Raw genomic sequence first — 17088 nt, 5'->3', positions numbered from 1 at the left:
GTTCAAGACACGCTGAGCGTCCTAGAGTCGTCACATGCCAGCCAAAAGATCAAGATTTCGAAAGTGACTCTGGATTGCAATTTCAAGGTGTGTTGAGGACCCAAAGCTGCATCGAATTAGTTAGTGAATATATATATATATATATATATATATATATATATATATATATATATATATACCCCCATTCCTTGAATGCAAAATGAAGGGATCAGGTACATTACAATATTTTGTTTTGGAATTTATTATAGGTCAAAATTCGTATTCACTAAAAAATATTTAAGGGGAAAGTCTAAAGGCACCTATAAATGGTCACATTCCAAATCATTATTTTATTTATGGGTTTTTCAAATATATATTAGAAAAATATTATATCATTGTAAATTATTTTTCTTCTGAGTTTGTAGTTTTTAAATGGAAAACTCAATTTTTTCTTTGGCATATTCTTTTTTTGGGAAAATTTTGAGTTAAATTACTTATTTGGCATTTTTTTTCTAGACAAAATAAATTAGATGACTTATTTTGCAAAAAAAATAAAAAAAAAATCATTAATTTAGTAAATTTAAATGAAATTATATATGTTTTAATCAATTTCAGGTTTTTTAAAATAAATTTTTATAAAAATTTCAATTTTAAAAATTATCTTTTACAAAACTAAAAATAGTTAATCTTTTTAGATTTTTCATTTTAATTATTTATTAAAACGATTATAATTTTTACTCTTTTGGGATAAAATCAAATTAGGAATGTCTAAATATATAAAAACATTTAACCATTTCCATTTTACAAAAATTCTAATACTCCCTCATACAATTTGTAATCAACCAATGAAATACATGTGAAATTTTCTATAATCAACATATTAAATACATATATACTCGTATAATTTGTAATCAACAAATGAAATAAATGCGAAACTTTCTATAATCAATATATTAAATACATATAAGAAATATAATTCAATTTCTAATAGAAAAATATAATAATTCAATTTACAATGGAAAAATATAATTCTATTTTTAATGGAAAATATAAATATCGTAAATAGAATTATATATTTTTGTTGACTACATAACAAATCTTAATATATAATATAATTCTATTTTTAATGGAAAATATAAGTATCGTAAATAGAATTATATATTTTTGTTGATTACATAGCAAAAATATATATATATATATATATATATATATTTTAATTTCAATTTGCTTTTAAAAATTTGATTTAAATATTTTAAATAAAAAATAAAAAATATTAAAATTTATTTTTTTTAATAAAATTTTCATTAACAATTATATTTTCATAAATATTTTAAATAAAAAATAAAAAATATTAAAATTTATTTTTTTTAATAAAATTTTCATTAACCATTATATTTTCATAAAGCTGGGTAAACATTATGCAAAATTTTAGAAGTCAAAATCACACTTTCAATCCCAAGTTATTTCCTGTGCAGCCAGGAACAAATAATGGAACGTGATCGAAGTATTATATGAGACAAGACATATCATCTTATCTTATGATTCTCATGATAGTTTGATGATGGATCATGTTTTTGGTTTGAATTAGCCACCATCATCAAAGTTGATATTTTTTCATGTAAACCAAAATAAAATAAAATAAAAATAAAAAAATAAAAAAAATAAGATGAATTTGTAAAAAAATTATATTTGAAAAATTGGATCTTTCTCAGCTCATATTAGATCTGTATTTAAGATGGATCTATGCTAGTCTTATTTTCAATATTAATCATTTATGTTTATTTAAGATAATCTGAAAAAATGAAAGATAGAAAATGGGAAAAACATGCAAGTAAAATCTAATAATATGAATGACAAAACCCTAAAACTCAAATGTAATGTAAAAAATGAGCTACTAGATATTAGTAGGCTTCAAGTGATCTCCATATACCAAGAAATTTATAGGTTAATCATTGTTCTCCTTCCATCCAAATTTATTCAACAATAAGTATGTCTAAATTAATCCTTATAATAGATCACAAAAAATAAATCTTTTAAAAGAATTCCAAACAAATTATCATCATTATAATAATAACTATTCTCCAACTATATATATAATATTGGGCAGGTACCAACGAAAGATACGAGGGAGAAGATGAGGGTTTTTCTGCTTTCTCACGCTGGGCAATGCGGAAACCAGATCGAAGGGAGTTTCTGGGAAGTGCTACGCGACGAGCAGGGGGTCGTTCCCACTGGGACTTCCAGAGGGAACTCTGATCTGCAGTTGGAAAGAGTGAATGGCTATGAAGACAGCAGAGGGCGCCAAATCCCTCGTGCGATTTATATGGATCTGAGGCCGGAAACCATAGACAGTCACAGGACGCGGCCCTATGGCCAGATCTTCAGGCCCAAAAATTTCGTTTTCGACCAGAATGGCTGGGCCAACGGGCTTTATACTGAGGGGGCCGAACTCATTAACCCCTTTCTTGAAGTCGTCCGCCAAATAGCCGAGAATTGTGTTTGCCTCCAAGGAGGGCTACGGGAGCTGATCATTGATGCCTTGGTTAGGGTTCTTACTACGACTACCACCGCCGACACTCTGCAAATCAAGAAGGGGAGCTCCCCAGATCTAGATCGATGGCCTAATGTAGTCGGGGGTATAGATCTCGGGCTATGGACAGAGCTATGCTCTGGATCTGAAGCGGAACCTGTTTTATTTGTCGAGGAGCTTTCTCTCCGCAGAACATGGCTGATCCACAGTCATGCCGTTTTGAATAGGACAGAGATCGGTCGTATTAGAGTAGGGCTGAAAGGACTCATTGGGATGGTAGAATGTGTAGCTGGGAAATAGAGACTGCCAAATACAAAGATCACTCCAGATCTTGGTACGGCCATAGGGGCAGAAGCAATCGAAGGCTCGATTGTGGGAAGAGAGGATTGCCAGACTGGATCCCAAGCCCAGATCGCTAGTTCTAGCTTCGCTGGATCAATTCCTCATAGATTGCAAATCTTCCTCAGAACGCCAAAGGGGAATTCAACCTTAATCTGGATTACTGCAACAGATAGTGTTATAGATCTGAAAAATAACATAGCCAATCAAATTGGTTACCCTGCTGGCATACAACACCTAATTACAGGGGGCAGATCGCTACAGGATCATAGAACCTTGAAGGATTACAACATCAAATCAGGATCCACAGTCATTCTCAATATGAGACTACGTGGAGGTGCAGCAACCAGCAAAACAACAGGGGGCAGTGGGTACAAAACCAACCCAGAGCACCAACAATACAACAATGAAGGAACATCTTACAAGAATATTTTACAAAGGGGAAAACCTCCACCTACTGCTCCAAAGCAGACCAGAACCGAACCAAGCCCTTATATAGTGGAGCAATTGCAGCACACACCAGAACTAACAATAGATATAGCAGAAGCAGAAAAGGTACGTGACAGCTATGAAAAGCAAGCCATAATATGTCGTTTTAATGGTTTTTGGCCCAAACCCGTAGATCTGTTTCATTGGATACTCACAAAATGGTCTCTGAACTGTGAGATCCATCTCTGCTCCAAGGGATTTTTCATAGTCAAATTCCAGTCACCAGAAGTCAGAGATGCCGTGATTCAGGAAGGACCATGGTTCTGGGGATCATCGGGTCTTTTTATCACTCCATGGTTCCCAGATTTTGATGCAAACAATTTTGTTGTTTCTAGGATGCCTGTATGGGTACGTCTCCATAATCTCCCTATCCATTTCTGGGATCCAAAGATACTTGCTTGCATAGGTAATTCTATTGGCAGATTTATCAAAATGGACACACAAAGAATCGACGAAAGAATATTTACCTTCGCACGTATATGTGTAGAAGTAGACCTTAGCAAAGGGCTACCGGAAAGTATTATACTAAAACATAAAGACCTCAGTTGGCTACAGTCATTAGACTATGAAAACACAGCTTTCAGGTGCAGAGTATGTCGGCAAACTGGACACTTGCAGAATGCATGTCCAGAATATAAAAAGAACAGTGGGAGAAAGAAGAAAACAGGCAACCATAAAAAAGGATGGAACTTCCCCCCCCAGATCCAGAAGAGGAGGAAGACAATGAGGACGAAGAACCCATCCCAAATGAATGCAACCAAACAGAAACCCAAAAGACATCTCCTCAAGAGCCTATGGAACCACAATCGGAGAAGAATCCAAATACAATGGAAAACAGTGGAATCAAAAGGCAGCACACACCAGACACCTCTGATTCAGATAGAGAAAATTCTCGACCCGGCGAAGACAATCCACTTCAACTTGTTCCCATAATTCCGTCCCAAGGAGAATGGCGGAAAGTTGAGAAGAAAAAGGGGAGGAAGACATGATCTTCCCAAATATATAGTTTTTTCCCGCTGTGGCCTTTCTCATAATTTTTGGTTTTCCTATTCATTGAGCTCACCTGTATGAGCTGCTTCAAGACTCCCTGCGTGGAGAACAATGATAACCTTCTTGTCTTGATAGGCAACTTGCCTCCATCTGCATATGCTTTAGCATCTACAAAATGTAATTTCTCTTTATTAATAGAAATTACTAGTTTTTTCCAAGTGAAAAAAAAAACTATTCTCCAACTGACCAATTGCTATTATCAAATTAAATTATAACAATGAAAAAATATATATTTTAAAATTTTTACAAATTTTTAAATATAAAAGTTAACCTTCTATGTAATTTTTTAATACAAAAATTCCATTTTTTTATGAAAACTTACCAAAAAAGAAAAAGAAATGTATTGTAAATCTTCCGGTAGATGGATGCATGCTACTTAAAAAAGAAAAAAGAAAAAAAAATAATTATAAGTTGTTTGGGAGTATCTTGATTGGAATAAAATGAGTGCAATATAAAAGTGAAGTTGTTTTTAGTGTGATTTTTCACATTTTCTAGTCCCTGAATTTTATGGAAAAATTTGAGGTGAAATATTCATTTGTGTTATTTAAATTCAAAATTTGAAGTGAAATCTTGATTTGTGTTATTTAAATTCATTTTTTTGACTGTATATATGGATTTAGCAACCTTAAGACAATTCTATCAAGCTAGATTACACATCAAACGTATGATTTCAATAAATTCCTACCGAATTTTACAGAAATTAAACTAAAAAAACTGACCTAGAAAATTTAGAAAAAAAACAACTTGAAAAAAATTACGTGTCCACACCACTTAACATTGACGCTAATGAATTCTTGGTCATAAAGCATCAATGATGTTCTTATAATTGAACCTGAGAATTACACGTATTCCTGTCATGATCTTGCATGTGTTCAATAATTTTGACTGGCTACCAAAAAATTCCAATGCCCGTGAGGACGTGCTGGTCGATTAGGGTTCCAGCAACACTTCGACTGACGAAAACGCACGACCAAGAAACACAATTGCAGCTTGAGCAGTCACATGACCGATGCGAAGGTCTGATGACGCCGGGGACCATTAGAAAAAAACAAGAGTAGATCTGAAGAGTCTCTGTGGCCGGGGCATGAAAAGTTATTTAGAATGCATGTACGTTCATCAAAGATCATTAAACAGATTATCATTCTCTCTCCTAAATGTAAATAAATACTCTTTTCAAAGTAGTGTTAAATAGAGTCAATAACAAGTTAGAATCGAACAATAATTAAAAAAAACTATATAGTAGTCAGTACTTGCGATTTAGTTTAAATAGAGTTTAATAAATAAAAAAATAATAAAGACAAAGATTTCATCACAAAATAAAATTATTAAGAAAATATTGTATTGTTGAATGTCATCACCAAAAATTAAAAAAATTAATTAACTAATATTGTTTATATTAAGATACATATTTATTTTTATTGATATATCTAATTTTTTATAATTAAATTTCTTAAAATATGTTTTTAATATAATAATAAGTTACTTTAGATTGAAAATATTGTGAAAAATTTATAATTTATGAAAAAAAAAAACTTTAAAGAAGAAAGAAATAAAATTAGTCACTAATAAAAATGGAAGGCATTTTTGCTATCAAATTCTTATTTGTAATGATAAAAAAATTATGATATTTAAATTTATTAATTTAAATAAATTTAAAAAAAAATTATGATTATAGAAGTTTTACATCTACAAGACCAAAGAATTCATCACAGTTTGTTATTGTAAGACCCATTCATCAAAATCAAATTTGAAAATGACGTGACACGTGAATAATAATAATAATAACAGAAAAGTTGAGAAGAGAGGATGTTATGGCTTCGTAACTCTGATTCATGGGTAGGAGAGTTTCAACATAGATTATACTACATCGACTAATAACAATGAACAAATACTCTTAATTCATCTCCTCAATTAAGGCTTCTAAAACATCATATATTTGTTCAATGTATGTTTAGTATTGTGGGCAATTTTGGTATGAGTGTTAGTTTTTGATTGAATGTCTTTGAAGTTGCTAGTTGAGTTTATGTCTTGGGTCGGATATCTACCAGAAAATAATTGCATTTGTGCTTCAGTTTCGATTTTTTTCAAGTTTATGTTTAGGTTGAGTGTAATTTAGATTTGGTTGGTTAGTTTAAATGGCCATGGATGAGTTTGGTTTTGATAGGATAATTGTTTCAAAATATTATTGTTGTTATAAGTTATTTTTGAGTCAAATCCTAGGGAAATTTTGCAAGAAAAAAGAGATTCAAATATTTTTTGGGCACAAGCCCAAGCATTAATCTCTCTTAAAAATTTTAAATGCACTTATATACCTACAAATTTAAAGGGAGGGGGTTTGATCCCCTGACCTCTTCCTGCCTCACCCTTTTTTAATTGGAAATTTCCATACAAACAAATCAAATTAGAGGAAGGGTTCAAACCGGTGACCTCTTCCACCTCAAATTTTGGTATTGAACTATAATGAAAATCTCGTTATTCGAGGATGAGGGGTGGAAATATATATATATGGGGCTTTCCACCCCTCATCCGCAAATAGTGCATGCAACTAACCACCATCAAACAACTGGAAGCACCTACCTCCCAACCCCTCTAAATGGTCCTATAATCCAAGAATATCATTGCTTACGACATGAAAACCTCCTTCAGTGATGGTTTCTACCATTTCTTACCTACCACTCATCAATCATCACTGTCACTTCTCTATCAGTTTTTGCAATGCAGAGGGATTAGGGGCATATCTTACCACTTGTGTGGAGCCATCATAACTACTCTTTTCCACCACCAAGGGTTTTGGTTTTTGTTTATTTAGTATGTAGTTTCTTATTTTATTTATGTTAATTTTTTATTTTTTTCCCATATATATCTATATATATATATATATATATATATATATATATATATATATATATTCGCAAGGAAAATTCATGATTTTATTAATGAAAACAAAATTACATGTTGCACATGCTTGAAAGCATTCCATCATCTAGTCAATGATTGATGATCATAAATTCATACAAAATAATCAACTAGTCAGACGAAGAGAATAGATTAAACTTTTCTGCATTCCTTTTTTCAACCTTTCGCTGTTCTCCTTGAGATGGCAATGGGGAGACGATGGCTAGTTAATTTCCTTCTTCTATTCTTGGATTTCCTTGTCTGAATTAGAATTATCTGATGTGTGATGATGTTTGTATCCACTAGAATCCTTTGCTTCTAATATCCTGGCTAGCTGTGTCGCAGTGACCTGTAAATCAGTTGGTTCTTGAGATACTTCCCCCTTTCCTTCATTGTCTTGTGATTTCTAATTTTCCACATTGGCAGTGGATATTTTTTCTACTTCGTCCTCTTCCTCATCTATCTCATTTGGTCGAAATTGCCATCCTTTGGGCTACTTCTGTGGTTTCTTCTTCCTTCGTGGTTCTTTCTTGGCTTCAGGGCACAAGTTTTGTAGATGTCCTATTTGTCAGCATATTTGACATATAAAGGTTGTGTTCTCGAAATATAGGAGCTGAGTCCAGTTCTACTTGTTGTGTATCAATTGTATGTGATCCCATAGGCCTTTACTGAGGTCCACTTATACGCATATTCGAGAAAAAGTGTAGATTTGTTCCTCCATTCTTTGTGTATCTATATTTATGTATCGTCCTAAAATATTCACAATGCCTTCTAGCACTTGGTCATGCCAAAAGTGTAGGGGGAGGTTATGAAGTCTAACCACGATGACATTTTTTATACAGTCATGGTGTTTGCATCAAATTTTGGGAACCATGGGGTAATGAAAAGCCCCGTAGATCCCAAAAACCATGGGCCTTCCTAAAGTACAATTTCTTAATCCTCCGATCATACTTTACGATGAAGAATCCTTTAGAGAAAAGATGTATTTCATATTTTGTTGTCCATTTTGTGAAGATCCACTGGAATAGACCCATTGGTTTTGGCCATAAACTATTAAATCTGCAAATTATGGTTTGGGCTTCATAAGTTGTGCATAGATTGATTGTTTCTAAAATATCTATGACTAGTTCTGGAGCATAATTCACTTGTTCCACTATGTATGGACTAGGAGTGTTAGGAATTTGTTCTGGCCATGTTGTAGTTGTTAGATCCCCTTGTAGAAAGTTTTTGGAGAAGAGAATTCCCTTGATAAGTTCCTTGTTTGTTTTTGTACCCTTGGGTAAACTTGATCCAACATCCTCACTTACTGCCTTTGACTTACTTGAACCCACAGCTCCACCTCTCAGTCTCAGATTTTGGATGATGGTGGTCGCAAGATGAATGTTGTAATCTTGTAGAATCTGATAATCTTGCAGAGATCTGTCACCATAGATCAGGTTTTGTAGATGCGTAGAATAGCCTATATTGATCATGATGTTCTGCTTCAGTTGAGAAACCTTGTCCAATGTTTGTACCGAAACTTATGATGATTTTCGAGCAGGGGTTTTTAAAAAAATTGTATTGTATTATGTTCTACCAATTCTTCCTGATCCAGGGGGACATATGTTACAGTTTTAGTATCAGTGATATATGTCACCTCGGAAGCCTCCAATGAACTCTTCGTTGTGGGCATAATCCATATCGTTTTACGTTTTCTAACGAAATAGGGTCGAGCTGCATAAAAGGGTTCTTGTGGGCATAGATTTGATTATGATTCGACCTAGCTGAGAGAGAAAAAATTTGGATCTAAAATGGACAAATCTAGCATAGATCGACTTTTCATTGACAATTGTACTAGTTATCTACATTCCCGGTGGTGGCTCGATGAAATAGATAACCTCTTCGACAGAGATAAAAATCTGAGTTAGTTGATAAGATATCTTAACAGGTGCAATCACAGATACAAATATCCAAAACCGGGCAGTGCAAAGGGTAGATCTGAGTGTGCATTGACACGTCTCTACATGTGTGTATCGAGCCCAGAACAATAAGTCAATTAGAAGATAGAAATTTTCCTCCCTTTTGCAGATAGGAACCAAATCAGATATGTTGTCTGTAAGAAATTGGAGGGATTTCTCATGGCTTACCGATCTATCCAGCTCAATACAAAGTTTCTACATATTTCCATCTGCATACTGGGCAGGAGATGCAATCCCAATGTCAACAATCTCCCAAACTATAGAGATCTTTGAAACCCTAGTTTTCTTCATCCTTTGAAGGTAAGCATAGTTTCTATTCGCATCATGGTGGAGAAGGGATAGATCCTCCGTCGCAAATCTTCACCTTTGACTCAAGCCTTCCATTGCCGCAGATCACCAACTCCTCAGATGCTCTTTTGCTGCAGATCTTCACCATCACAGATCTATTTTTGATATCTTCCTATCTTAATTCAATTCTCTTTGTTTTTTCCTTATATATATGAATTTAATAAATAAAAAAATTGTATATATACTTGAAACGCTATATTAAAAATTCATTTTTCTTGCATCCCCAAGGTTATTGGGCAAAGTAATATTATATATTCTCCATGCAAAGGTGGTTTTTTTACCATGTTCAGGAAATCACACAAAAACATTGAACGCATCTACAACCATAATACTTAGTAATTCAACCTATATTCTCATAAAAAAATCAAGAGTTATATGGGCGCTAAATTTCTCCTTGAGGTAGGTGTTAGAAGGGGCCATAATTGGACACCTCCATGAACAAATTTCACCAAATCAAAAGGAATCTATTTCAGTTATATTGTAACAACATATCAATTCTAGAATTTGTTTCAATTTTTTGGTTTAATTTAGAATCCCCCGAATCCCCACCTATATTGGCCTCTCAATTATTCGTTTGCATAACTTTTATAAGCCCATATCTCACTTATCATAAGTTGAATTGGTGCCAAGGGAAAGGCACATGGAATATGGTGTGAAACAATATAACATGAAGGCAACATTTAGGTCTCCATAAGTTCCACAACACCTGAGTCAAAGGAAGAGGCTTCATAACACTATGACTAAGTGATCATTCAGTCTCTTCGCATCATGGCTATTGTGCTTAACCTTGAGTTTAGTGGGATGGATGAATTTGCACTCATTTTAGTATATATATCACTTATTTTTCACTTGTTTTTCCTAAGGGTCCCACATACCAAAAAAAAGCCCAAAAAACCCAAAAAACATTAAAAAACAAGAGGTAAGGATCCATCCAGCAAGAGAAAAAAAAAATATCTGGTTGTTGTACTTGCATATATACACGTGTTATATGTGACTCTATGCATGAAGCTGGGTTACATTTTTTGGCAAGAAAGGGCGCATTTTGGGTGTAAAACAACAACTCAATCGAGCCATTTTAAGTGCTTTATTGAGCAATCTTTCAACCTTCGATCGAGTTGTTTGAGGGCCTAAATATAGCTCGATCAAGCATTAAAACAAACCCTCGATCAAGCTCTTGTGTAACCCAAGGTTATTTAGGAGCTTGATCAAGCCTTAAAGGTAGATCGAGCATCCGTTTAACCACATTAAGGGCTCCATCAAGGTTTTCTTAAACCCTTAATCGAGTTATTTGAATTTTATAACTCAAGTGCTTGATCGAATGTTTTAAGTGCTTGATTGAGCTCTTGTGGTCATAAAAATCACAATTTTAGTATCCCTTTTGTAGATTTCTATGCAACACCATCTTTTACCCTAATGGACTTAGGGCGGAATTTGTCCTTAAGTTGAGGAATTTGTCCTTAAGTTGAGGAGTTGATCATGTTGGATTCGTGAAGGAATCCTCTATCCAATGACATATGAGTTTCACATTTTTGAATTCACGTGATATTTTTCATGTAATTTCTTTTAACAATAATGTTTGAAATTTTCTGGATAGTTTCAAAGGGGTTGAATAAAAAATCAATAACATAAAATATACACAATGAAAAATTTTCAAAAAATACTAATATCTCATTTACAAGGCCTTTTCAAAAGGGTATTCTTGGTTTTTCAATTTATTTGAATAGTTGAAAATAAACTTACGTGAACACATGTCTGAAAAATGCAATTGAAATATTACTTCGCCAAGTTTGAAGAACAATAAAAAATATATTTTTGCATAACTTAGTTCTTTCTGTGTAGATCATATATATATATATATATATATATATATATATATATATATATATATATATATATATATATTACACACTTTAGACTAAGTTATGCAACAAGAATACACACATACCTCTTAAGATGTGCGAAAAATTGCAAGGACAAACATTTCATTTAATGAAAAATTGACAAATCATACGACACTAAATTCATTTTGCAAAAAATATCATTAGGGAAAAATCATAATTCTTTACAAATTTCCTTTCTATCCCGAATCAAAATTCATAACTCTTATTGAATTTGAAGGCTTCAATTTGAGAAAAGAGTAACATTTTGAAATTTGATCACAACATTTAGCCCATAAGTGTAACTTATATTCATAAATTCACCAATTAATTAGATATATTTCACTTTTAGTTTTCCTAACAAAGAGACATGATTGTAAAAGCAATGCATGATCTTACCTCATGGATGGTTCGGTATTTTCATTTATGCATTGACAAAATTTTAGAATACTAACAGTTAAAGCCAAGGAATTCTCATGAGGGGCCCCTTGAAAAGTTGTCTTTCCCATATGAAAATTGAGTGAGTTCTTGATTCACATTGGTTTTACTATATATTTTCAATCCTTTGAATTGTGAATAGTTTAACCGAAATTAGAATACTACACTACTTAGGTAATCTCAACCAAAATCCATTGTGGTGGCCTTGAGCCCCTCCCTTTCAACATGTATCCTATTGTCATCTATGCAACTTTAATATCTTGAAAGAGTTAGTGATCAGAAAGGGCCAACCCTCCTTTAAACTGCATGGAGCACTCGTTGTTCCATTAAAGTGGTGTATGCCAACTCACTCAACTTATACTATTTACAAGATAAAAGATATGTTCCTACTCAAAAGGACCTTCATAACTGAGTGGTAGCTTGCTTGCTTAATTATCTAGATTGAAATCTAAAACCAATACATAGTTAAAATAACAAAACTTGCATTAGTCCACCCAACATCTCGATAATATTATTTTGGAAACCAATTACCCTTTTTGCATAGCTATAATAGCTTACTGAGGGGATGGAATTGAGATTTGAAACCCCATTTTTATACACAACTACCCAAATCATTTTCTTAGTGATTTTGATTAGTTTTAGGGTAGTTTTAAATCCATTTGAAGTGAAAACATTTTGTATTCACAATGTATAGTCATGTTAAATCATGTTGCTATAGCTTTCCTAAGTATTTTGTAATCCTAAATTTGATAATTTTACACAAGTTATTCACTATTTAATTGGTTTCAAACTCAATAATTGAACTCAGTAATAAGTTTAGACTATCTTTCCAATGTCACAAGGAAGTGAACATCTTTTTGCTCACTTGTTTTAGTTCACAGGTTTGAAAATCAACAAGCTCATTCTTGCAACTCCTTCTCAAAAAACACATATTGTCCTTTTTGGCAAACTAAGCAGCTAAGGGAGGACAATATCTATGTTGGGAGGTCCTAATAGGGCTTGCACACAAGTCCTCCACCTCTCTTTCTTCCCCTTTTCATCACCTTAAACACGATACCATCTAAAGTATATGTAGCTTATGCCTTGTGCTAAGTTACCAAAGAGATTGTAATTGGCCTCACTACAAGATAAGTGGGATTTGTCTCAATAAATAATTTTTTATTATAACAAGTACTAAGGGATTTATTAGTACTTCCACATTTTAAGTATTTTATAAAGCTAACATTATTCTACCTATTCATATAAGAATCCCAGTAATGAAAATTCCACCAGAAATTCAAGAAAAACCTAATGATACACAAAATTAATCGATTTATACCTATTTAACAAACCAAATAACAAAATACAATAACAAAAATGAAAAGAGGACTATGGAAAATATGAGAAGCTTGATAATCCTTAGATAAAGTCTTATATTATATAAAATATTTGTTGAAGGTAAAAATTCTTATTCACTACCAAATTTATTAAAAAAAATAAAGTTTAAGGACATTTATGAATGACATTTTCCTAAATATGTTTTATTTAGTTATATATTAAAAATTATTTGAGCACAAATTTTATTTTATTTTAATTTCTTAAATAATATATTTTTTTTATTATTTTGAGTTTGCGGTTTTGAAATCATAAATCTCAATTTTGTTTTTGTATGCACTCTTTTTTCTTGAATTTTTGAATAAAATAACTTATTTTATGGAAAAGCTCATTACTAAAAATCAATTCTATGTGCATTTTAATAAAATTGTCTCTTAAATATTTATATGGCTTACCATTTCATGTTTTCTTTTTAATAAATTTTTAGAAATTTCAGTTGAATGTATAATCTTTTATTTAGAACCAATAATTCTTAATATTATTCTTTCGAGTATAAAATCAAATTATGGATATTTTAACATATAAATAGATATAAATTTTCATTTACATTAGATAATCATCCCAATTTGACTTACACGGATACCACTTAGCTATAAAATTAATTTTATATACATATAATATGAAAATGAAATTCAATTCAAATTTTAGTGGATAAATATATATGTTTTTGTTGGAATTATAGATTTATATTTACTGCATAACAAAATATATGGTAATAGAATGATTTCACAAACGTTATTATCATACATATGAAGTAAAGAAATATTGAAAAGACATAATTGACCTACTTATATAAAATTTTTAATTGTAACTCTCAAATTTCAATATGTTTTTGATTGAAATTCTGAAATTTTAATATGCTTTGAAGATAATGTTTTGAGTATTTTTTACTAAATTGAGTTATAAAAAGAAAAAAATATATTTAGATTTTAATTATTAAATAGATATTTATGTGAAAATAATTATAGAGAATAAATTTAATGAATAAAAAATCATTAATCAAAAATCATTAATCAAAAGAAATAAATTTTTTTAATTTTTTAAATTAACCATTTACTATTATATAATTATTATATTTTATATTTATATGTCTATTATTAATCGAAAATTATAATAAGTAAATAAAATTGAAACATTTATATTATTATTTTTGAAAATTCAATATTTAATATAGTTGTATACATCATTTTATCATAAACCTATTTAACATATTATTTGGCATGTTGATAATTTATTTATTTATTTATTAAATTTCAATTTGTAAAACAACTATTGACATATATCTCAAACACATAACATTTACTATTATTTGAAATCCTATTTAAAAAAAAACACACACACACATAAATTTCTCATCATAACTTTTTATTAAATTTCAATTGGTAAAACAACTATTAACATATATCTCAAATACATAACATTTACTATTATTTGAAACTAATTGTAACTCTCAAATTTCAATATGTTTTTGATTGAAATTCTGAAAGTTCAATATGCTTTGTAGATAATGTTTTGAGTATTTTTTACTAAATTAAGTTATAAAAATAAAAAAAATATATTTAGATTTTAATTATTAAATAGATATTTATGTGAAAATAATTATAGAGAATAAATTTAATGAATAAAAAATCATTAATCAAAATAAATATTTTTTTTTAATTTTTTAAATTAACCATTTACTATTATATAATTATTATATTTTATATTTATATGTCTATTATTGATCAAAAATTATAATAAGTAAATAAAATTGAAACATTTGTATTATTATTGTTGAAAATTCAATATTTAATATAGTTTTATACATCATTTTATCATAAACCTATTTAATATATTATTTGGCATGTTGATAATTTATTTATTTATCTATTAAATTTCAATTTGTAAAACAACTATTAACATATATCTCAAACACATAACATTTACTATTATTTAAAATCCTATTTAAAAAAAAAAACAAAAAACAAACGAGCACACACACATAAATTTCTCATAATAGCTTTTTATTAAATTTCAATTAGTAAAACAACTATTAACATATATCTCAAATACATAACATTTACTATTATTTGAAACCCTATTAAAAAAAAACAAACACATACATTTCAACTAAAGTAAAAGAAATATTAAGTTAAAGAGTAGCCAAACAATTTAAAGATGATATATAATCATAATAATAAGCTAAAAACAAATAATTTTCAATTGTTTATGTAAACTAGACCCTCAATGGGGCACAAATTTTAGCTTACTTGTTGGAACATTTCCATTTTAATAGCTATGGTATGATTTTAGCAACATCTTGCATGAGAATATCAATCTTTCTCTCAATTATAGCATTGATATTGGGCATGGTCTTGATCTAGATCTTTGAGTCTCATCATTATACATATCTCCATTCACATTATCATTCCTTTTGGGACGTCAGTGCTTCTTCCTTGCTAGTTCATTGTCTAAGAGACTTTCTTCCATAAAAACTAAAACATTGAAGACATAATTCACTCAGGAAGAAGCATTCTCTAAAGTCAAGTCCTTATTTCTCGTTGAATTTAAATGATCAATTTTCCAATATTATAGACCCGCAACTTCCATAAAAGTATAGTCATTTAGATTGAAGGAAATAATTCATCAACATTTCAAGTGGATAAGCGCAAAAAAATAAAGTAACACCTAATTTTTGAAGGATATTAAATTAAAATCTAATCTTAAACGCATACTTATTCAATCTTGAAAGTAAAATGAAAAGGAAATTCCTATCATGCTCTTAACAATTCAATGCTTATTTATCAGTTAATAATTATTATGCGTTTGGAAGTTTGAGAGATAGATTAATGGATAATCACAAACATTTGATGCTTAATTCATGTAGCATGTGAAAATTTGTTAAGAACTCCATTACCCAATAAATTAGCCATTGAACTTCAATCTTTGATGCTTCATGGAGAAGAATCATCACCATTTAAAGCTCGATGTTACAACTATAATTGATTTTACACAATTAATGATTATATATTAATGGAATTTTCTTTTTTATGAGGATATTATTATGATTATGGTTAAAGTTCAGTGAAATTTATATTAAGTATGAAAAAAAATTTGGCGTAAATCACATTATAAAATATTTGTCTACATGTTTCGAACTAACGAGAGTGTGGTTCAACAAGTTAAAGAATTAGATCATGGTTGCATTTTAATAGGGAGAACAAATCTTCCAACAGCTAAGATTGACTAGGAAATAGCTACAAGCCACTGATGATTATATTTGACGGTTCAACAAGCTAAAGAATTAGATCATGGCTGCATTTTAATAGGGAGAACAAATCTTCCAACAGCTAAGATTGACTAGGAAATGCCTACAAGCCACTGATGATTATATTTGACTAAGTAACAGCTAACTTTGACTAGACAGTTAGACTAGACATGGACTAAGGGATAAGGACATAGACAAATATGTATATATTATTAAAATATATTTTGGGTTCTGAATGTTAAATTAATGATTTTATGAATATTTCATTTTAATATTATAATTCTTAACTAACTTATATTAAGAATAGTTATCAGAATGTTAATAAATAAGTAAAAAGTTACTATATTTAAGTTAAAATGTTTAATAGTGATTAATATTAATAATAGTGTGTATCTATTACCCTAATATCACTATAACTGTAATAATAATATTATAGATTTAAAATTATATTATTATTATCTAATAGTTAGTAATAGTATTATCCTAATGTTACTAATGGATTGTATAACCTATTAGTAGAGCCCAATAATTAAACATGTATATTTAATTTATCTAATAAATTTT

General features: G+C 30.3%; 1 pseudogene; it reads left to right on the top strand.

The window, feature by feature from the left end:
• The first annotated feature begins 2113 nt into the window (after nucleotides 1-2113).
• On the top strand, nucleotides 2114-2809 carry LOC149233216 (tubulin beta-6 chain pseudogene; annotated as a pseudogene).
• The last annotated feature ends 14279 nt before the right edge of the window (nucleotides 2810-17088 follow it).

Source organism: Pinus tabuliformis, chromosome J (genome assembly GCF_031772625.1).
Source record: "Pinus tabuliformis cultivar Carrire ecotype Pingquan chromosome J, CPIR1, whole genome shotgun sequence".
Lineage (NCBI taxonomy): Eukaryota > Viridiplantae > Streptophyta > Pinopsida > Pinales > Pinaceae > Pinus > Pinus tabuliformis.
The sequence above is the reverse complement of the archived record's forward strand: the minus strand, read 5'-3'. Positions and strand labels throughout refer to the sequence as shown.